Source organism: Ursus arctos, unplaced genomic scaffold (genome assembly GCF_023065955.2).
Source record: "Ursus arctos isolate Adak ecotype North America unplaced genomic scaffold, UrsArc2.0 scaffold_12, whole genome shotgun sequence".
NCBI classification, from domain to species: domain Eukaryota; kingdom Metazoa; phylum Chordata; class Mammalia; order Carnivora; family Ursidae; genus Ursus; species Ursus arctos.
In genome coordinates this window covers 45,694,438-45,719,341 of record NW_026622786.1, presented here as the reverse complement: position 1 = coordinate 45,719,341, position 24,904 = coordinate 45,694,438, and the positions used below count along the sequence as shown (strand labels likewise).

General features: G+C 36.0%; 1 long non-coding RNA gene across 1 annotated transcript in view; it reads right to left on the bottom strand.

Annotated features, from left to right (window-relative positions):
- LOC123001011 (uncharacterized) overlaps positions 1–23,715 on the bottom strand; it is a 172,720-nt gene extending 149,005 nt beyond the window's left edge. Inside the window, exons 1-3 of the long non-coding RNA XR_006409451.2 lie at positions 23,635–23,715; positions 8,424–8,572; positions 7,759–7,837 (exon numbers count right to left, since the gene is read on the bottom strand). This is a non-coding gene — a long non-coding RNA (uncharacterized LOC123001011). The remainder of the gene's footprint in view (positions 1–7,758; positions 7,838–8,423; positions 8,573–23,634) is intronic.
- Positions 23,716–24,904: the final 1,189 nt, after the last annotated feature.

The window sequence follows — 24,904 nt, the reverse complement described above, 5'->3', positions numbered from 1 at the left end:
TATCTCAGCTTGCGTTCCCACCAACAGTGTAAGAGGGTTCCCCCTTCTGCACATCCTCACCAACATTTGTTGTTTCCTGTCTTGTTAATTTTAGCCATTCTGGTGTGAGGTGGTATCTCAATGTGGTTTTGATTTGTATTTCCCTGATGCCAAGTGATGTGGAGCATTTTTTCATGTCTGTTGGCCATCTGTATGTATTCTTTGGGGAAATGTCTGTTCATGTCTTCTGCCCATTTCTTAACTGGATTATTTGTTTTGGGGTGTTAAATTTGATGTTTTTTTTTTATATCTTGGATACTAACCCTTTATCTGAAATGTCATTTGCAAATATCTTCTCCCATTCCTTAGGTTCCCTTTTAGTTTTGTTGACTGTTCCCTTTGCTGTGCAGAAGTTTTTATCTTGATGAAGTCCAAATAGTTCATTTTTGCTTTTGTTTCCCTTGCCTTTGGAGATGTGTCTAGCAAGAAGTTGCAGTGGCAAGATAGAAGAGATTTCTGCCTGTGTTCTCCTCTAGGATTTTGATAGATTTATTTATTTTAGGGAGAAAGCATGAGTCAGAGGGGCAGAGGGAGAGGAAAAGAGAATCTCAAGCAGACTCTGTGCTGAGTGCAAAGCCTGAAACAGGGCTTGATCTCATGACCCTGAGATCACAACCTGAGCCAAAACCTAGAGTTAGACACTTAACCGACTGTGCCACCCAGGCACCCCTGGTATTTCTTTTCTGAATCCCTCATGTGACATTTAAATACAAAAATGGCTTTGATGTATTGAGTGCCAGATAGTGGGCCAGTCATTTAGTATCACTATGTATATACTATTGGGGTTACTATGTTTTAGGAAGTGTACTGATGAAGAGATTGAATCAAAGAGCCCAATGTCAAAAGCCCAGTAAATGGTGGAGCCAGAATTTTAGATCAGGTTGTTCAACTTTACTTTCCAAGATAGCACTGACTTGAGGAAACTGTTTCAGAAGTCCAAATCAGATGAGTGATACTCAGCTTAAAAACTGCAAGTGAGAATTAATCATGCATTTTCCTATAACTCTACCTATCAATGGCATGAAATGCTTTGAAGTATGTACTTTGACCAGGTTTGGGATGATCGTAGTGAAGGGTACTAACGAAGTCTCTACCATCCTGAGATTTTACTTACAGGGAGAAATGGGGGGGGGGGGGGCAGAATAAGATGATTTCAAAAAGCAGTAAGTATCAGGAAGCTGGAAAAATAGTAATATGACAAAGTAACGGAGACCATGGATTTCTCATATTAGACCTGAGAAGGCTCTCTGACACCTAAATGATTAATAAGATTCAGTCATGAAATTATCTGGAAGAAGAATTTTATAAGAAGAGGGCACAGTAAATGCAAATGCAATGAGATAAGAGTAAAATTGGAGAATTTGAGAAACAAGCAAAAGGCCTGTGTGCCTGGAGAATTCTGTGTAAATGTAGGTTAATATGGCATGAAGTCTGAGAGGAAGGCTGGTATAGAGACCATAGCAAGCACCTTGGATTTTAGCCTAAACTCAACAGGAAGCCATGGAAGGCTTTAAGCAGAAGATGATGTGGTAATATGTGTGGTTTAAAAAAAAAAAAAAAAGATTCTAGAAATGGGTCAAGAATGAAGTACTGGGTAAAGGGCAAGCGTAACCACAGGTAGTTCAGGGAGGAAATGAATACCATAGTCCATGTAAGAAATGACGGTAGCTAGAGCCAAAATGGGGATGGGAAAAGCACATGAATATGGAACTTAATGGAAGGGGGTAGTATCAACAAGACCTCTCAATGGATTGGATGTGGGGAGTAAAGAATAGAGAAGAAATGCAGAAGGACTCTAAGTCATATAGATTGGAGCCAAACAAGCTTGAATTTGAATCCAGGCAATGCCATGAATTAGCTCTGATACCTTTATCAAGTAATTTGCCTTCTCTTAGCTTCAGTCTCCTTATCTATAAATTGAGACAATACTCACTTTCAGATATAATAAACGGATTGAGTTAAATAATACTAAGATTGTTAACATAGTGTCAATACATAGTAAACATTCACTAAAGGTAGATATTAGTATTAAAACTATGTTTACTTCAAAATGAAAAGCACTAACTAAACTGCAATTTTTGTTGGACTCATGATTATCTCAAATCAGTTCCATTGTCTCAATTCTGTCAAAAATAAATAAAAACAACATAAAAGTTTTGGGTTTTTCTGTTTTTGTTTTTGTTTTTTTACCAGAAATACACCACCATCCATCAAATATTCAGTGGTCACTTAGTACATACAAGAACTGTAGAAAGCAGAAGAAAACTAAAAATAAGCAAGAAATAGTCCCTGATTTCAGAGATCTCAAAGGCTAGCAGGGGAAACATGCAGGTAAAGGTTACTGTACCATGAGTTAAAGACAGCAATAGAGATATATACACACTATTGTGGTAGCATATGTATGGGTAAGAGCATGTATTCCTGGGTAAGGAGAGAAATGTTAAAGAAATAGGGAAGAGTTTTCCTCGGTCATCCATAGAAAAGGGGAGCAAAAAGGAGAAGAAGGACATCCTAAGTTGAAGAAACAGCATCAGCAAAGAGAGCATGGAGGGAAAACGCTGGGTGCGTTTCCTGGGCAGAGAGTGCACTGTACCAGTGCAGAGGGTAGATCAGAGAGAGCAGGGGGTGGGGGGGGTGGCAGTGATGAGGTATTTAGCTCAGGTACCCTGCTCTGTCCATGTCAAAGATAGGCTGAAGCAACTTTTGTGCAGGGCTTTGAAGGCCATGGTAAGGAGTTAGGGTTATTCTCACTGACAGCGCAGAGCCAGAATTATCAGAATGTTTTAAGCATGATCAAATTTATGTTTTAATAATATTACCCTTTCGGCTTTTAAAGTTTAAATAAGAGTTAAGAGCTGCTAGAGAAGTAAAATTAGTTCAAACTGTGGAGATCCCCTTGCCCCCCTTTTTATGATGGAGGTGAAAATGGTACACACTTGGTAATTATTAAGCATATAGAGTTTTTGTTATGCTTTTTTTTTTTTTTATCCCCCTCATAGTCAGTCATGGTGTTAGTCAAGGTCAGAAAAACAAGTCAGAGACATAAACCAAACCCTCAGCTTCTGATTCTCAGTTCAGTACTTTACGCAGCTAAATAATATGAAAATGTGCCTGGATGCTGCCTGATAGAGGGAAGGTTCCATTTTTATATGTAAAAAGTACCTTTATATGCACAAAACAAATTATAAGAGCTGTGCCGCTTTAATCAATCTGTATTGCTAGAACTAGGCTCTATAGCTATTAAAAGACTTCCACTTCCTGAGACTTCCTCATGCCATGCAGCTTAGTCATGCCTCCTTGAGCACATGGAGGCATGAATAAACTTTAAAAGAGAAAGAGGAATATGCCTTCACTGCTTTTGTAAACACAGCAGCTGATGTGTTTGCCCTGAAGGGAGAAATCTGCCACTTTGTAAATTAAGCCTGAGTGAATTGCAGGGCTTCTAGACAGATACTCAGGAAATAGGAAGGCAAAGTTTTAAAACAAAATCATGACCCTCCTTCCAGAGCACAGGATATAGGGTAACTGACTATTCAGGAAGAAGGTCTAAAAGTTTCAAGGAGAATGGTATGTGCTTTTCATGATCACCTGAATCTATGGAAGTAGCTTCTTGCAAAGACCTATTTTTAAAATGAGGAATCATAAGTAAATTAATTAAAGCGCCTTCTCCAAAGTCAACCAGTTACTAAGTTGAAGCCCTGTAACTGCAGCTCTGGCCTCACGATGGCACACACAGGGATTTTTCTACCAGGCCACTCCACATGCGGTGAAAGCAGGGACAGGTGACCCAGCATGCTTTCATCCTGCCTTCTGTGTGTCCCAAGAGGTCTGTCTTTCCTGTGAATGAATCTCCCTCCTTGCTTCCTGCTATTGAGAAATGTGTTCTGTGTAATCACAAACTAAATTTCCTATTAATTCATCCATCCATTCATTCAGCAAATATCTATTAAGCATCTATGAGCTAAGTGCTGTGACAAAATCTCCAAGAAGTTCATAATTGAGAGACAAAGTAGGAAAGAAAGATGCTAATCACCAGAGAGGCTGGAAAATATTTTAATTATTTTTTAAAGGATAGGTGAATCACAGATGAAATGAAATGATTAAAACTTCTTCTTTCCCTTTAAATCTCTGAAAATGTACTGCTTAAGGTTTTGTTAAGCCCTTAAGAAATAGGGTGCTGGGCACTGACATACTGAGAACCACTTCCTAATCCTGACAGTGAAATGAAATGTAAATTACATGATGACAAAATGGGAGTTCCCCCCAAACACTGGCCTTAAGCCCTTACGAAATAGGGTGCTGGGCACTGACATATTGAGAACCACTTCCTAATCCTGACAGTGAAATGAAATGTAAATTACATGATGACAAAATGGGAGTTCCCCCCAAACACTGGCCAGCCTGCCAAAATTTGAAATTCTCATAATTTGAATCATTAAACTTATTAGACAACAAAGCAGCAACATTACTATATTTTAAGTAGGCTCCAGGCCCAATGTGGTGCCCCACCTCACAACCCTGAAATCAAGACCAGCATGCTCAACCAGCTGAGCCAGCCAGGTGCCCTAAAAGCAGCAACATTGTTTTTAAAAAGTGAATCCCAGTTAAAACCATATTAACTCACTAGGAGGATTCATTCATTTAGATTAACCTGTTGATAGACCAGACCCTTAGACATTGCTAATGGAAAAGGTGACCTCCGTGGGCGTTTGGATTGTCAGAAGATTCTTCTTCAACATTCTCCCCTGGTGTCTTTAAAAGGAGCTCTTAAGAAGCATGACAAAGGATCTTGAAATGAACAGTTTCTAGAGATAATGCCCTCTCAGGAGATAGAAAAAAAAGGAATCATTTCCCTCAAACTATACAAAGACAAAAGGCCAATAAAAGAAACTTACTTAAATTTAAAAATTCAGTTGCCTCCTAAAAACAGGGTAATTAAATGTCATTTCAAATTTTATACAAAGAATTTGCTCTGGGCTGCTATGACAAAACCTGGAAGTTATGAATAAGTCACTATTTACCTATGAAAGAGACGTTAGCACAGTCTTTCAAGTTGTTTTCAGTATTTTCTACTTTTGACTTTTTCCCTTTAGAATAAAATCAGCAAAGAACATTTTATAAGCAAAAAAGAAAGGTATCTGTGTTTAATGTAATATACTAAATAATATATTTAGTTTTATGAGCTATATCTCCAATAAATTAGAAAGGATCATTATGATGCTTTTTCTGAAAATCCTATTGAATGTTTCTGTTCTTTCTCTATATGCCGCCTTCTTCAAAGTGTGCCATACTTTAAAATCTCTCCCTTCAGAGTTGAATCACAAAAGTAGGTGATTTATCCTTCATTTAAAATTAGTCTGTGGCTATTGATATTAAAAGTAGTGTGGTCATGATCTCTTCTCCAGTTTTGGGAAGAGGCTTGTTCAAGCCTTCTGATGAGTGTGTCTCTGCTGAACAGAGACTGAGTCTCCCCTGCGTGATGAAACCCACTGGAATCTACAGGGCCTGCACCTAGTGACTGGACATCAGACACAGACTAACAGACACAAATCAACTAGCACTGTCTGAGATTTAAAAAAAAAAAGAAAAAAAAGGCCAAGGTCAAGGTTGTTACCTTTTCTCTGTTTCTAACTCATTCTGATGAGCTCTCTTTGCTTCTGCACTTCCATGACCCAGTTCATGCCTGTCTTGTCTGATGGACCCATTAGCTTAATTACTGACTGTCTGCCTTAGAATGTGCAGACCTTACTATTATCAAATATATTTCACAAAGTTTGGCTCATAAGTCATCTGCATCAGAATCACCTGAGACCCTTATTTAAAATGCTATAGTCTGAAGATAGAGCTGAGGCATCTTTATTTTAAACCAGTATCTCAAGTGATATTTTCCAAGCTAAAGCTGAAGAACCAGTTACTTACAACGTGAGAAATTCTTATTCTAGAACTTCGTATCATGCCTTTAGTCACAAAATGGGGCCAATACTTTAACGACCTCCAATCTTACTGATGAATTTTTCTATTTTTTTTATTTAAAAAACTTTATTTATTTGAGAGAGATGGAGAGAGAGCGGGAAGAGGGGCAGAGGGAGAGGTAGAGGGAGAAAGAGAATCTTAAGCAGGCTCCACTCAGTGCAGAGCCCTACGTGGGGCTGTCTCAGGATCCTGAGATCACGACTTGAGTTGAAATCAACAGTTGGATGCTTAACCAACTGAGCCTCCCAGGCATCCCTCTATTTTCTTTTCTAAGATGCAGAAATGACATAAGTATGAAAACCTCAGACTTTAAAATGAGGCAAACCTAAGTTCAACTTGCCTCAGTCTCCTCACGTATAGAAGAGAAATTCAGTAGTATCTCATGTGATTGGTTATTGTCTGTCTAGTCTAGAACGTAAACTCCCTGAAAGAAGGTTCCTATACTGTTTACAGTACTCTGTAGTCTCAGCACTCTGGACAGCACCAGCACATAGCAATTGTTCAAAAATATATTGATTATGAGTTTATTATATAAGTTACTTTGATGAAAGGTATATACAAAATTGTAATGGCACCTGAAAAGTAAACTAAGCTGTTCTTGTTATTTTTTTACTACTATGACTTTAAAACATAAGAATGTTCAAAATAAGAGAAAATAGTAATAACAGACATGTGGACTATGGTTTTCTTAGGAAGAAAAATAAAGTAATATTAAATTTTCTTCAATAATGCATATATCAGTTCAGCAAGGTAGAAAGGTGATTCGGATTCAGAGAAAAAACCTGTCCTGTAGAAGAAATCATGCAAACTTCAACTTCTGTTAGAGTTATGAGTGCTTAGAAAAGCATACATGGAATTGAGAGAAATGCTTTTTTTTTTTTAAAGAATTGCTTAGGTTTAGACTTAGAACTCCACTGAATGACAGAATGGTACCAATTAGCATTTTGTTAATAATTTGGCATATATTTAAAGAGGGAAAAAGGTATTTATACCTTTCTAGATAAGTGAACTTGAACTGTGGAAATCATCATATACCTGTACTGTTAGCAGTTCTCAAATTGATCCTAATGGTGGTCCTGAAAAACAATAATAATGTTTCACCCAAAGTTACCTCAAGGCCCACCCAATCTACTGCCACCTGTTACCGGCAATTCACTTAGGCACCTCTGATTTGTTTCTGTTTAAACATTACCTAATTAGAGAAGCCATTTCTGGCTTCCTTATATGAAATAGTAACTGATCTCTCATTCTTTTTACTGCTTACCTTTCTTTATTTTTCTTCATGGCATTGATCACCATTCAGCATACTATTCTCTTCTAGTCCTGTATTTTCTGTGTCCTCACCCAACATAATATAGGCAGAAGACCTCAGTCAGTGGACCACTTAGACCACAGACTGTTTGTCCAGAGTTAGGCAAGGCTGTCAAAAAGGCAAAATTTTGGCCAAGATAGTGTTGGCCACTGAACAGTCAGTACAGGTCTTGGGCAGTGGTAGATTTAGTGATGCCATCTCCAGCAGGATGCTAATAGGCACTGAAAGCCACATGAAAATAATCTATTTGAATATCAGAGGCTAAGTTAGCATTTCCTAAAGCAGGTTCTATGAAATAGTTTGGGAAACAAACCGACAAAAAACAGGTAAATTAGCAAAATAAAATAAGGAAATATTTCTCCAAATCACACCTTGTCTTTGAGGTTCACCTATGAAAAACTGTGAGAAATCTTAGAGCAAAAAAATCTCCTTACTTGAATACTCTGTTTTTCCCACACTTTTTTCCTCAAGGACTGTTTCTTCTTCCCCATGTCACATGCATCAACGGTGAGCCTGAAATAAGTGATCAAGGAGAATTAAGAATGCAACAGGGTTAGCCACTTGGGGAAGGAAGTAAACCTCTAAGAGAACGCCAGTGAAAACTCCTTTGGCCCCCACAAACTCAAGTTAAGGAGATGTGACTCCCTCCTGAGATATTCATTTCCCTCAGAGAATTCAAAAGATACTTCATCTTGCCAGATCTGAGTTTGGGTTCCAGATGGCAGCGTATAATACCCAATAACACTCTCATATGTATTATTTCTTTGTTCCCATGTGATTCAGTGAAAGACTAAGGTCACAACATTCAAACTGAACCCAAATGTATAGTGGGGTCCCTGAAGTAATGCTGTTTATTTCATTGATATGTAAAACAGATCATTTTGATTCATGTTTAATCTAAAACCTGAGTGAAACCTGGGAAATCAAATAATGTTTTTTCCCAGTAAGTATCTGTCCAAAGGGCATTTTGGAAAATATCAAATTTAAATGACCTCTCTTTTGCTAGGTCCTGAAACTGAGAAAAGGGAATTTCAGTATTCGAGGAGAGACCTGAGTCTGGGCCAGTAAATCTCTGCTGAGTCCCTTCCCAGGTCCTTACCATCAACCTTGATGGGTCTTTGAAGTCAGAGTAGGGATGGAAATGGTGCCGTGTTGGAAGCAGCAGCAACATGAGCTCCAGATGTGCTGACAGGTGGCCTCCAGGAAGGCTTCACTATAAGGGCAATTAATATGGATGTGACCTTCATCCTGAAACGAGCCAAAGAGACTTTTTGATATTTTCGACGTGTCAGGACTGAGACTATTTCACAGCAGTCAGGATCAGATCGAACAAGCCTATTAAGGCTCCCTGGATTCAAATCTGCAGAGTGTGTTTAGAAGAAAGAACATTTATCATGGAGGGTCCAAACTATTTTAAGTTTTTTGCCCTCCAGAAATGACAAAACTGTATCTTAGAAGCCTCTATTCCCACCCTAGTTCACACCATACACACACACACACACACACACACACACACACACCCCTCTACAAATCTATAGATACACATGTACACACAGATGTACATTTTAAATTCTCATAATGAATATAATACATAAATGGAATATAAATTCCACTTGAAGTTGTATAACACACTGCATCATTCTTCACATCATGGAATTCACATAGAATGTATTTATCCACTTCTTGTGTGATATATTCTACTCATATTTTAAATTTAAACTAACCCCTTTTAAAAATCTTCCCTTACTTTACTTCAGAATGAGTTAAGTGCATTTTCTCTGGGTTTCCAAAGCATTTTGAAACATCTATGTCTCTTGGAAATCTTCTTGTATTACATTGAAATATGATTAAGCATCTTATGATCTGAAGACTTCTCAAAGGGCAAGAACCTAGTCTTGTATTTTCAGAACCAAACACAGTGTCTGACACATACTATATTACCAATACTGCTTGTAGAATTTATCCATAACTGAGCATATGTACACAGTTAAATAGCAATTTATCCAGACAAGTGGGTTGAATGCCTAAGAGAAGACAGACACATTAAAAATTACTAAGTAATTCTGTGTGTATGAGAGACACTTCTTAAACCCACATTTGACTGATATTTTCAAATAGAGGTAATCATCTGATCAACTATGTTGAAATACAATGAACATAGTTTATAATTGTAGTGCTGGATTCCTCTCAAATTTTTACTTCATGGTAGAGGGTCCAATTTTTTTTAATCTAATAATTTAATTTTAGTTTGAATTAGGTACTCTTTGGTCAAGCAAGGAAAATAGGGTAAAAATGATTCCTCCCATTGTTTTGAACAGAGTATCTCAATCAAGGATGCTTGCTCTCGCTAAATAAATACGATATTTACAAATGGTTTGTGTTTGGATTGCAGTCATCTTTTAGCATTACGTATTCCTCTTATCTTGAAACACCTACTCTCTTCGGTTTTCCCAGTAGGAATAATCACAAGCAAAGAAGGGCGCTCCTTTTGAGAAGTGAGATCATGGGATCACGGCAGCTGTCATTTGGACTATGAGTTTCTAACAAAGTACTTTTATTTCCCATTATTGTCACAATTTAAACACCTATTTGGCTCTAGACCCCACAGGGACTGACTGAACTGTCACAAGGTTAAAAATGTGTGCATACATAGCTGAGACAATTTTTAACTACATACACTATTTTAGGCTTGTCTGATATTTTCGAGAGCATGCTATCTAATACTCCATCTGGAGTTTCTCACCATCGTCTGAAATACTTACTTTCAGAAACTTAGTATAATGGGTAAACTTTACCAATTCATATCTACTTCATCTTTCAAATTATTAATAAATATAGCACATAAACCATCTGTACCTCTAATCCAATGTTGTGAAATAGTCTGAGGCTGATTCTGTTTTCCAAAATTGTATCAACTGCCCCTCATGCTGGTGTTAAATATTTCTCTTAAGTGCAGTCTCATTTTAAGTCCATTGTTCCTCACTCATTATAAGATGACTCACCTACCTCCCCAGGGAAATAGCACTCCACTGTGGAAACAAATTTATCCCCTCATAATCAGAGTGAAAACTGCTTTCATCAGCTACTCAGTGTCACATATCACGAAACTAAGTGAATGCTTCCATTCTCCTTTCTAGGCACCAAACAAGGTATTCAAAGCAGTGATTTATTTATGAGAATAGGAAAATGGTTCCCCATACTATCTTTCCAATTTGTTGTTGAAGTGGGTAATTCTTCAATAATTAAGCTCATCCCTTATTATTCTCAATGAGAAATGATTTTGCACCCTATTGTCATTTGATTTATAACCTTTGCCTTTCAACCACAGTGAGAATTAACCACATTTTATGTGTTTCTCTTCTCCTTTTTGAAAGAAACACACACACACACACACACACACAATAGCGAAGGACAAGCTTCAACAAAGATATAGCATATATAACCAGGAATGATGCCACTTTTCTCAAGATGGTAACTGCAAGGTTAAAAATTAAACCATTGGATTATTTTTTAAAAAATCATCTTTGTCATTTCCTTCCTTTATTAGAACAATGTGCTGAAAAAAAGAATAAGGCATAAAGTCAAAAGACCTAAGTCTGAATACTCTTATCTTTTTCATTGGCTATGTGACTTTTGGAAAGCCCAGCTAACTCCTAAATTTCATCACTTTATCTCTAATGTGGATGATGGTGACTGACCTGTTTACCTTGGCAGGTCATTTTAAGTCTCAGAATACAAAAATGATGCAATATTATCAGTCTTCCCAGAAAATTAATAATGTTGAAGAAAATTAAAAATTAAGGCAATATTATGATTCTTTACATAAGCTTATTAGAGCATATTTTTTTTAATTTCCCTGAATGTTAAAAGATAATATTAAAAACCAAGCCTAGCACACTTAAGCTGGAGTATTGTTTAAGAGGTGTGGTTATAGCAAAACTGTACTTCTCTTAAATGGACATAAACATCAAGTAATAAAAAATGAGAAAGACACAGACAAGTAATTTTCCCACCAAATAGAATCAAATTATTCTTCCTAATAAGACTATGGTAATGGTGGTCATCCACTAGAAGGAGTAAGAGAGCCAAATAATAAACAAGAAATTTGAATGGGAGTCCTTAGAAATGTAATCTAGAACTGATGTGTCTTTAATGCCTTTGGTTTCAAAGCAGTTAGAGAAATAGAGCAGCACTCAGTTACAAGTAATATCAATAAACTTTGCTTAAAGAGAAACAGTCCAATGCCTTAGCTGAGCAGTTGAATACATCGTTTCAAAGAGAATTGCTACAAAAGACAGAGAGAGAATGAGTTGCTGTGAACAGGGTTACTAGAAGCTGACCATGTTTGAAAGGAAGAATTGATACATTTAAGAAAAACAAAGTTTATTGAAGGACAACTTGGATAGTCAGGCCATGGTGATAATTCTGTTAATCTCTCGTTCATTTCTTTCCCTTTGCCTAATTTGCTAAGAATAGAGGTAATAAAAGAATTGAGATATAGTTAAATCCCCACTAGTAAACTAGGTTTGCAACCTTAGACGGGACCATGAAGTGGGACACCATTACTTTATCTATAAAATGGGGAGTCAAAGTAGGGATTGGGATTCTTCCAAATTTTAATTTTGTTCTCTAAAAATTCTTTTTCTCTCAAGTGCTCTTCACGTATGTGCTAAAGCTAATTTTTATTGCTTTGCTTGTTTTCAAGATAGGAATTGAGACTTAATGCTTTCACTCTTAGTCGCCAATGACTAATACTGGTTATGCTCTACTCTGTGTCCTTCGTGGCTCCTCACAGTTACACTTCCCCCTCTGTCTGCTCTTGAACATCCATTTCTGTTTTAAGAGGTTTCCTTGATGTTTTAAGGTTCTGAAAGGTTCACCAGTCTAGAAATGTTTGAAGAGAGGAGTGACTTGATATTTTGGAAAGCTAGGATGATTGTGTCCAATAATTATCTCCATGAAAATAATGGTATGGATATTTGAATGCTCACAGTCAACAGACATAACTGGGGGTTGGGGAAGGAAGGAGGACATCCTCCAATGATCTTTTCAAGTAGGCAACACCTTGACTCCTAGACCAGATATTTCTGAAATTTTTGACCCATAATGAAAACACATTGACACCAGTGTCCTAGAGAAATGAGTCCTACCATGATCTCAGTAGTAACTTGGGCTCTAAAAGAAGATGTGATAGCTGTAAGGAACAGATTCTCTGCCTCCACCATATTATCCATCTATAACAGGCAAAAATGCTGGCATGATATATGGCCAAAATAAAAAGTAAGGAAGACATAAGCATTCACCATTATAGCTATAAAGCACTGTGTGCCTAAAATATAATAGGGTATTTCCTTCATTACTGATAATGCTATTTACAAAAGAGCAAACAGGCTCAGAAGGGCTTAGTAATGTCTCCAAAGTCATGCAACTAGAAAGAAATAAAGTCAAAGATTTAATGCCAGATTTATCTGAGCACAGACATTATACGTCCAGGATTTTTTCAGGTGCCATCAAGGGTAAAAGAAGCAGTGGTAGCTAACAGAATTGAATACTTACTACTTTCCAGGCACTGGTCTAAGAATTTTGTGTGGTACCTCATTTATTCTTCACAGTAAGATTTTTAGATAGATATTCTTACAATTCAATATTTAAATTTAAGAAATGGACATAGAATTTAATTAACTTGCTCACTATTGCTCATCTAGTAAGTGGCAAAAACCTGGGTGTGAATACTATAATTTTGACCTCAAAGCCAATGGTCTTAGCCACTACTCTTAACATATAAATGTTTGAACTCTGAAAGATCATATTCTATTTGGAACCAGAATTCCATACTCATAGCACTCAATGCATTCATTCAATGCATTTTTATTAAGTACTGACTATATGATACACTCTATTAGAAACTGGGGATCCAAAGAAAAGTACACCAATGTGTCTGTCTTTGGAAACTGATAACAGTAAAAGTAGCCAAAACCAAACCCAATCACAGAAGGCCATCTATACTTACATGATCACATATGATAAAAATCACAAATCCTAGCCTGGGTATAAATAGGACAGAAATAGAATACTAAAAGCAAGATGAAAATGTTGGTAGTATTTATTTCAGATATGCATAGAGTCATGCTATATGTCGAATTAATTAAAGTAAATCCTCAACAAACATCCTGTACTGGGCCCTTTTTAGGTACTCAGGAAACTGCTAGTAAAGGGAGAAGAGAGAAAAAAATTCCCTATCTTAATGGAGCTCACATATGATAAAGCCCCAATTGTCTTTACTGTATTACCTTTATTATATTACCTTTATCAGTAGAAGCACTATTAGTCTAATTAATATATAAATATAAGACATTTGCTATTGATTTTATATGTTTCTAGGTATATATGGAAAGATAAAAGAATATGTGATTTTTGTAAATAACTATTATTCACTCTTCAGATCTGATTGAAATAATATTTAACATAAATATTGATGATTGTTATATCTCCTGGTTAGTTTGAATATCATTTTCCTCTGGCAGATAGTGAAAAAATACCTTACTTCTACTTTTAAACATCTTTGTTGAGCTGTTGATTTCAATCACAGCAGTATTTATGCATATAGGACCGCATGCCAATCAAGCTGTCTCTCTGTCTCACTATCTGGCACTCCACCTCCCCCAGTCAATGCCACAGCTCTCATAAATCAGTTAATATTAAGTAAAAATAGGGTACTACACCTCTACTCTAAATCCATACCATCTTATATTTTTATCCTAAAATTTCCTTTTCTCTTGGTATCACTGATTTGATTTTTTCCTTTTTTTTTTTCTTTTACTGAATGTATTGTGCTTTTGACTTCATGGCAAATAGGCAAATTAAACATGAAGAAATAAAAGCACTGCCCAATCTGGCTTAAGTGCAGAAGTCCATTTAATTCTACTGCTCTTCCCAAGTAGTTCCCAGGGTCCACACTGAATGGATATAATTTTGCAGCTACTAATTTTCTTAGGGATTCAAAAGAAGTCATGAGAAAATATGTATGTGGCCAAAAAAGAGCTTTTTAATGCATTTTGCAATTTATGCAAATCTATACCTACTATAGCTTGCCATTTAGGAAATTACCTTAAACCATTTTCCATTCACCCACCATTAACCTAGCTTGACGGATGTCCACTAACTTCCCTACAGTTAAGGCACTATAAAATCTCCATTTATCCCACCAGCTCGATTTTAGTTCACTCAAAAGCCTCCTGCCACCCCCAATGGTTGTTAGCCACCATGCAGAGCCTTCCCACTTTTGTTTTAGTGAAAACCTTTCAAACCAACACTCACAAGCATTTACCTCAGAACCCTCTCCTCCATGTCTCACATGTATTGCTGAAAACAAAGCTCAAAGATATTTTCTTTTTATCTTTTTTTAAAAAAAAATTAATACAATTGTCCTTAAGGTTGCTCGGTTTGAGAAAAGATTGATACAAATCATTTCTGCTGTGCAAGCATCCCTCAGTAATGCATCTGCTGTTACCTGTTGGCATTTTTCTCTAGCTGCTTGAGTGTACCTGTCAGCTTGGAAAGAGGCAATAGCCGATTTTCAATGCAAGCTCATCTGCAAGCAGAGGCTCAGAAAGAAACTCTCAAATAGAGCTTTTACATAATGCCTTGTTCCTACGGAAACCATTTTTGTTTTGTTTGAGCAAGAACTGACCTGTTTCTATCTTATGAAAGAGTGTGTCTGCGTGTGTTTTAGTTTGCTTTTTGATCCTCAGACTATAATTATAAACCCTGATTCACTCATGTTGAAATGACATTATCTTCTATGTTTTCTCTATGTTATTCTTTACCCAGTGAGAGGGTTTGAATTTGAACTGAAGAGACTGGGGACAACCTTTGATATAATAAACATTTTAATTGTTTATTAATATAAATAACTATGAATGTATTGACACCAGGAAGGTAAGTATAGTAATATCCCTGTGTTAATTTATTGATAAAGTATCTCAGTGAGAAGGTAGTTATTCTAGGCTTCACAGAAAGAAGAAAAGCACGTTTTTATAAATTGCTCATAATATGTATTTCTCCACGATTAGTAAAAGATGTTGACATTCACATACCCAAGTGCATTTAGTCAAAAGTTATTGTTTATCTTCTATATATTGTGTAATGTGAGGATCACTGTGCAAATAAGACTGTTCTGATCCTAAAACTTCACTTTCCTTTCTTCCCTTGGGGGGAAAAAACCTGTTCAATTTTCAATGACTTTCAATAGAAATTCTAGTTATTCCAGATTGTTCATATCCCTGAATAAGGGAATCGGGCTCAAATGGAAAACTTCTTTTTCTATCTGTAACGTAATATGTTTTTAAAAATTGGTGGCTCCAGTGTCAACGCATCGTGGGACATAATAAATACAATCAGTGATTTCTTTGTTTCTGAGAAGTATTCCAAAGTGCAGAGTAAATCTCAGGAGCAAATCTGGATTTATCTTTCTCCTTGATTACAAAATCCATGGAAATAGGAACGAGAAAATCATAAAATAATTGTGTATTATAGTAATGATTCTCCTTCTTTATTGCCCCACTTCCTACCAGTATGCATGAAGTAATCACTTCATTTTTCCTTATGAATCACCTAACAGCCTAGGAAGCATGGTTCATACTATCTATTCTCAGGACACGATCTCCTGCAGTTGATGCTGTGGGCACATGATGAGAGGGACCGTTGTTCATCATTCAACTTTGCTGCCTCTCTAGGACGGCTATCACTCAACAAGGACATTGTATAATTAAAGCACTATGTTCTCTAAAGGGACCAGAGAGCCCAACATGAGTGAAGTTCCCATTATGGATTTGGTTTTTCCATGACTGTTCTGTCTCTGTTGTTGTTGTTTTTTTTTAATCATCACTCCCACCAGGCAGTGTTTGCCTATTGAGACAGTAACTAAATGAGTTGAGAATTCTGTCAGGTTTATATCAGCAGTGGGTACTGCAGACATTACCAACTCATTAAAAAAAAAGAAATTACAGAAGAAACAAATACAAATTCTTTCTCTCACTTTCAGATTTCACTATGTAACAATGACTGCTCATGGTTCAAAAGGTAGAGATGTAAACTCTGGCTCCAAAGTAGACCAGGTTAGTTTTACATAAACATTAATAAATGCTTACGTAAATGTTGTCTTATAATTTCATTCTTGTTTCATTACAGCTATGTGTATTACATGTCCAAAAGAGTTCAAATGACCCCATATTAGCACATCTTTTGACAAATAGTAAGACCTCAGTAAATATAAACTATTATATTCATAAGAAGGACATGTCTGAAAATAAACCTTACTATGAAAGGACAATATTGATATTCTATCATTGAAGAAAATTAAAACTATGTGTTGGAGGCTTAGAAGAGAATTCCAAGGAAGGAGATCCAAAATGATTTTTTTAAAAAATGACTTCATTTTCTTAAATGACTTCATCTTTGAATTTGAATGTATTGGATTCTTAAGGTGAGAATGGTCATAAATGATTAAGTGTCCGACTTCAGACATGTTTGTGAGGACTCAGTCCTTTCACTCTAAAAGAGTATTTTTAAACTTTTGTTTCCAGAACCATGGGTTTCAATAGCATTGTCTTGGCTCCCTGCTGCCAGAACCTGGGGAAAAGGGGTTAGGAAGGTGACGCTTCCTATGTAAGCAGCTAAAGTACTCAAAAAAAAAAAAAAAATATGTTGAGAAGAATCTTGAAGTGGAATATGGCACAAGGTTTTTCCAAAGCAAGTTTTATTATTAAAAGATAATATATGATGATAATACACAATGAAAGGCAGTCAGTAGGATAAGTTTGAAAGAGCACTGACTTCAGAGACAAAGAGACTGGGTTTGATTACTGTGATTATTACTTAAAAATGTGGCACTACCAGGCAAGTCATTAAACCTTTGAGATTGCTTATTCATGCGCAAAACAGTAAATACTTCTGAGAGCCATTGTAATGAGTATACTAAGTAAAATATGTGAACCTTTCAACACAGTGTATGCAACATACAAGTGTAAATCCTGCACTTTCTAAGATAGCCTTGTGAGTATGCTCAGCTGAGATGAACATAGCAAGATAATAACGCAAGTGCCATTTATGAATGTACAGAGAAAATGAAGATTAGATTTAAATTATAATGAACCATGAGAGACTGTGGACTCTGGAAAACAAACTGAGGGCTTCAGAGGGGAGGGGGGTGGGGATTGGGATAGGCCAGTGATGGGTATTAAGGAGGGCACATATTGCATGAAGCACTGGGTGTTACACTCAAATAATGAATCATGGAACATTGCATCAAAAACTGGGGATGTACTGTATGGTGACTAACATATCATAATAAAAAATTATTATTAAAAAAAAAAAGAAAAAAAGAACCATAGCTAAGATTAGTAACAATACAGCGCAACAGTAGAATGGTTCAACTTATGATTTTTCAACTCTATGTTGGTGAGAAAGTGATACCCATTCAGTAGAAACTGAACTTTGACCTTTTCCCAGGCCAATGATGGGAGATACAATACTCTCAGGACGCTGGGCAGCAGTGGCCAGTGGCGAGCTGCCGCTCCCAGACAGCCACGGGATCACAAGTAAACAAATGATACACTTAAGCCATTCTGTACCCAGACAATCATTTTGTTTTCCCCTTTCAGCATAGTATTCAACAAATTCCATGAGATATTCAACACTTTATTATAAAATAGGCTTTGTGTTAGATGATTTTGCCCAATTGTAGGCTACGGTGAGGGTTCTGAACATGGTTAAGGTCAGCTAAGCTAAGCTTTGATGTTCAAGAGGTTAAGTATATTAATTGCACATTTCAGTTTAACAATATTTTCAATTTATGATGGGTTTATCAGGACATAACCCCATTGTAAATTCAGGAAGATTCTGTATGCAAAATATTTGTATTCCTTTTTTCAGACTAAAATGTCTAAATGAAAGTATTTTCCCTCTTTCATGTGTGAATATAATTAAAAAGATACATAAAAAGATGTTTTGGTATTGTTATTTGGAAGACGGGAGGTAAGTGGCAGGTTTTAATAAGTATCCTGCTGCCATTTTGGAGAACACGAACATTTTAAAACCCATGATTTGGGACAATAGAAAGTATGTTGCAATCCTTCATGTACCATGATGTTTCCGTAGCATTTAACATTAACAATTTCCATAAATTATCTTTTCACATTTTAATTCCTTCTCCAATTTCCCTACAAAAATTGAAATCCTTTGTCATCCCAACTGCCTACTTTCTCTCCTCTCACTTGGCATAAGGAACATTAATTGAGGGGAAAAAAAAAGCCAACTGAGTGCTATAATATCACTACAGGATTGTAGTCCCCAACTTCCTTTGGGACCTTGGTTATGGCCTTGAATCCTTTAATATGCCTCTGTTTTGCTTCCTTTTGCAATTTCAGCCAAAATTTTCCCAGTCTCATTAAGACATTTGCACCTCACATTCACTTTTAGCAGATGCCTTTAAATTTTATTTCAGAGAAAAAGGTGACGTTTCTGTCACCTGGGAAGACAAGAATCCCAATTTTTTCTTCCGCCACCCACAAATATATATCTACATCAAAAAACATCCTATTTTATTTTTCCTGTTTTAGTAGGCAGGTGTTGTTGCCTCTTCAGACACCTATCTTCCTATCCTCTAATTCTTCCTCTCTCCTAATTCTTAAGGATATGAACACTCTTAAAGTGAACAACTTTAAAAAACAGCAAATAACCGTTACCAAATTAATAGTGAAGTGAGATGCAAATGTCACTGTTACCCATTTTATCACCATTCATTTCCTCGTCAATTCACTGTTATCTGGATGCTTTTTCTCACCCATCACTGAAACTGCTGTAGCTGGGGTTAAAAGATCCTTAGGGAAATGATACCAGATAGGTAGTTGGAAAACCCAGGTCTATGTAAACGAATCTTTGTTTCAAAAATAATAAATATAAAAAACTCATTCTTCCTTGTTTCTTAATTTAATTAAAAGGAAATTGTCATTTATGCTCCTAGGAAGATGGAGTAAACATAATTTTCCCTATTTATTCCAATAACAAAACCTAAAAACATTGAATATAATTTATGAAATAAACAGAAAAAGTCTATGAAAGGTGGAGCAAAGATAGACTATGGATCTTAGCACCCAAGGAATGACATGATGGTGATTTTTTGGAGTTGCTCTTTTCGCCTCATACATCTAAGACCAGGAGCTGATTAAGCTTGCAACCTGCAAAGGCAAACTGGAGCAGAAAGAAAAGCCCCAACAGAAACTGTTCTCTCTAGCCAAAGAACTGGAAATAGAAAGAGAAGACTTCCAATTCACTTTATGTCATGAACTCTGATACCAAGCCACATAAGAGTAGTATAAGAAAATAACATGTGATTTTAAATTAAAAAATATTTGAAAATAACATGTCAGAACAACATAATTTATCTACATAGACATAAGAACTCTTAAAAAGTGAGCAAATAAAACCCAGCAGTATATAAAAAGGATAGATTAATATGATCAAAGTGGAATTTAGCTCCTGAATGCCAGTTTAGTTTTGTTTTCCAAAATCAATTAAAGCAAGTGGCTTGATTATTAAAGATGATAAGATTATCCCAATAAATGCAGAAAACTCATTTGACAAAAAATAGTATTTTTTTCAAAATCTTCATGAAAGAAAATTTCAGCAAACTGAGAAGAAATAAAAACATTCTTCAGTGTGGTAAAGTATAATGAAATTTATGCGTTTATATAAGTATATACAGGTATACATGTACACACACACAGCCAGGGCTGATAGCATAATTAATGGAGAAATACAGAGCAGATTTCTTCTGTTCTATAATATGGGAGAGGTCCTATCCAGTATAAAGAGGTGAGAAAAAAAAAACATAAAGTTTAAAAAGAGAGGAAAAAAGCATGATTATACATGCAGAAAAGCTAAAAAAAAAAAAAAAATCTACACACACACACAAACCCCACTAATTATAAGAAGACTTTTAGCAAGGTCAGTGAACAGAAGGTCAATATAAAAATCAATTGTGTCTTTTTATACTAGTAAAAATTTAGAAAAATAACTTTAAAATGTACATCATTTAGGATATACAAAAATATAAAATACTGCGACATAAATTTAACAAATGATCAGAAAAACACCTACACTGAAAACTGATATGAACTGTTAATTTTAGTTAAGGCAGTCGTAAGTTAATGGAGAGATATGCTATGCTTATGGGTTGGAAAATCCCTAATTATTAAGATTTAAATTCTCCCTAAAATGATCCATAGAATTAATCACTTCCCAATCCAAGTCCTAGCAAGGTTTCTTGGAAGAATTGACAGATTCTCAAATGTATACGAAATTTTAAGGATCTAGAAGAGCCAAATATCAAAAGAACAACATTGGAGAAATTCTATTGCCTGATTTAAAGTTTTACTCGATAACTACAGCATCTAAGACAGTATGATAGCCATAGGGATATATAACTTAATCATACGTAACTAGATCAATGGAATAGAATAGGAGTCCAGAAATAAGCCCTATTTTTACTTTCAATTGATTTTCTACAAAGGTACCACCCGTTCAGCGGAGGAAGGAAAGTATTTTTAACTCATGGTGCTGGAATAACTATAAGAAACCTTCAACCTTATCTCATATAGAGAGAAAAAATAATTCGAGAAGACTCATAGCCCTGAATGTAAAACACAGGAGAGTATCTTTAAGACGCTGATACCATGATTTCTTAGACAGCACCCAAAATATCAACAAAGAAAGAAAAAAGAAGTAAATTTGACTTTAGCAAAATGTAAAAATAAACCCTTATTTTTTCATAAGAACCATTAAGGAAACAAAAAGATGTCACAGATGGTGAGAAAACATTCACTCTATCTCCTATCTAACAAAAAAAAATTATTTTCAGAATCTATAAATACATCTATAATTCAATAATAAAATTTTCAGCTTTATTTAGATACTTCATAATATATGTTATGGGATGAATTGTACTCCCTCAAAATGGGTATGTTGAGACACTAGCCCCCCCAAATGTGACTGTATTTGGATACAGCATCTTTAAAACGGTGATTTATGAGGTCATTAAAATGGGCCCTACTCCAATCAAAGGACATTTGGCCACACCGGTAATAGGAAATTTGGATACACAGACAACAGGAATTGCCTTGCCTGGAGGAAAGGCCTGGGAGGAAGCAGCGATGTGCAAGCCAAGGAGAGAAGACTCAGAAAAAACCAGACCTGGTAACACCTTTATCCTGGACTTCTAGCTCCCAGGACTGTGAGAAAATAAATTCCTGTTGGTTTAGCCACCCAGTCTGTGGTGTTTCTTTATGGCAACTCTAGCAAACTAATACCATACAGCTGCAACAGTAACCAATGGCACTTAAACAGGTGTTTGATATCACCAGTCATCAGAGAAATACAAATTTAAACCACAATAGGGTACGACTTGCACCTACTAGAGTAACTGAAATTAAAAGGCCGACAACACCAAATATCGGTGAGGTTATAGAGCACTTAGAGCCTCCATGCACCGGTAGTAGGAGAATAAAATAGAACCACTAGAAAACTCTATCAATTTCATACATCAAACATACATGTATCCTATGATCAAGAAAGTCCACTGAAAGAAAGTCCACTGAAAGAAAGTCCATTTCTCCACCTAGAAGAAATTAAAATATACGTCCACAAAAACGTTTACAGGAATATGTAATCCAACTTTAATATAATAGCCTAAAGCTGATAACAACACAAATATATATGGATCTATAGAATTAAAGAGAAATACACAGAATATAAATAGTAGCATATCTGAAAAATGTAGTAGTACCCAGCAATAAAATAGAACTACTGTACATGAAACAACATGGATGAATTGCAACATTATGTTCAGTTAGAGAAAAAAGAACAAGTATACATTGTACTCTTCAATGTATATGACATTCAAGAACAGACGAAACTGATAGGTAACAGAAATTAAAACTGCAATTATCTCTTGGAGGACAGAGATTACTTGGGGATGAGAGTAAGGGAAATCTGGGGAAGGGCATTCTTTATTTTTATAGGAACATTATTTACATGCATGCATTTGCCAACACTGACAGAACTATCTATACACGTAAAATTTGTGCGTTTTACTCTCTATATTTTAAACTCTTAGTCATTGAAAGATTATCCTAAGAATTAGTAAGAAGACTTCACTTAAGGATGGAATTTGGATGCCAGTGGGACAGTGTGAACATTTTCACTTTTACAGCTTTTGAATTTTGCCCCGTGTGTGTGTATTATTTATTTAAAAATATAACAAAAATGGTTTCAATATTTTGTCAAAACAAACCACAAAACTCCATTTTGATTAAGCTAGGAGCTCAGTATAATCTCTATACATTATAAAGGCCGCCAATGGGGCAAGAGCAAAGTGAGAGGAACAGGTCGGAGGTCAGGCACATCCTGGAAGAAGTTTCACGAGTGGCAAAGACAGCGGATTTCAGAGAGCACCGACCCTGATACACTTCATGAAGGCAAGGGATACAATTGATATACTGATTGCCAAATCAATAAATATAAATGAATTTAGCTCAAGTCTTAAAAAGCACATCAGACTATATCACAAAAGAAAGCATATGGGACACCTGGGTGGCTCAGTCAGTTAAGCATCTGCCTTCGGCTTAGGTCATGATCCCAGGGTCCTGGGATCGAGTCCTGCATCGGGCTCCTTGCTCTGCCTGTCTCTCTCCCTGTTTGTGCTCTCTCTCTCTCTGATAAATAAATAAATAAATAAATAAATAAATAAATAAATAAAATCTTAAAAAAAAAGAAAGCATAGCTTTGTAAAATGTAAATTTTGTATAAAAATCAAAATGACTAAGAAGTTCTGAAAATAAACAGGCAGAAGTATATATCAACACAGAGTAAGCAAGCACAATTATTAATATTGGACATGGAAATTATTTCAAAAGAGCACTGATTGGAAAACGTAGGAACATAAAATGGTAGAAGTTACAACTCAAAAAGAGGACCTAGAAGTTAATAATGTATATGAATTTATATAATATAGCAACATCTGCAAATCTAAAAACAGAAAATTAAAGGAGAAGTAGACAAAACACAACTGAAATGGAAGATTTTAATTCATAGCTAACTTCTCTTACTCTAGTACAGCTCACATAGGCAAAACATTAATTAGGATGTAGGTAGGACATCCGGAGGTAGTCCTGAGTAATAATACTAACAAAGACCTAATTATAGGGTTCAGAGTCCCCAAAGATGAGGAGCACACTTGAAAAGCAAAAATGTACCTTTAAATCTTTTCATGGCAACTTTAGGAATTAGCTGAACTGCTGGCTTCAGAAGTCTTCTTGGATTCACTTTGATTCCATGAATCAGGGGAGGTAAATTCAGAACCAAACAAACAAACCGTATTTGCAAGAGGCAGTCTGCTTGTCTGGCAACAGAGCAGAAGGGACCTTGGAGTTAGAAGAGCCAACTAGGCTGGAATGCTACTCTGGCTCCTTCCCGTACTGTCATCCTTTTCCAAACCCCACCATAAATTTCCTGCCAGTTAATTTCCTGCAATGAAAACCCAATTCATTCAATGATGATTAATAAAAGAGGATCAAACACAGATAGAATACCTAAAATAAGAAACAGAAAGGCAAAAAGACTGTAGTTAACTACTGAACTCAAGAGTAAAACAAATGTATCAGAGTGATAGAATATAAATATCATGTGCCCTAATAAAGTAGAAATAATGTAGAAATTATAAAATAAGTAAAAATGGAGAAGAGAAGAGAAGGTGGGAGATAGAATAAGATAATTGGTTACATTATCTGATTAAATCAGGCATTAAAAGATAATTGTCAGCTGAAAAATCAAGTAAAAGAGATCTACTTTATCTTGAAATGAAGAATGTCCCTTCTTTTCAATTGTCTATGTAGTAGTTATTAAAATTTTTCATTTAGGAGGTACCAAGGAAAACCTTCCAAAAAAGCAATAGTGTGTGTGCATACACACGATATAGTCTCTAAACAAAAATGGAATAAAACTAGAAATTAACTATTAAACCACAAAACAAAAAGTTTCTACCAACTAGAAATTTAAAACTCTTTCTTAAGCATCTCTTTTTTGAAATAGTGAAGCCAAATATAAGGTACAGAGTATTTAGAAAATAATGTGAATAACTACACTGCATGTGAGCGCGTATGGGATGAAGGACAGTCTGGACAGCCCTGGGGCCTCACTGCTCACTTGTGTTTTGGGGATAGCTTAACAGAGAGCTGGCACAGCTGAAAAGAGTCCATCTGCAGAAAGGCACCATCATCTTCATGTGATGTCATCATTCTGACTGACAAGGCAGCTCTCAAGGGCCCTTGTATGCACACTCTTGGCCCTTGGTTTGCATTCTTTCTAATGATGTCCCTGGATGCAGAGATCTTTTGATGTATTTCTTTTTACTTAGAAGAGGATGATGAGAACAGTGTTCCCTAGCCTCTCCTCTACTCACCGATAAATATGAATCACAGCGTAGATGTGGGACCTGTTCTTGCTCATGTGGTGCTTCTGATTCCA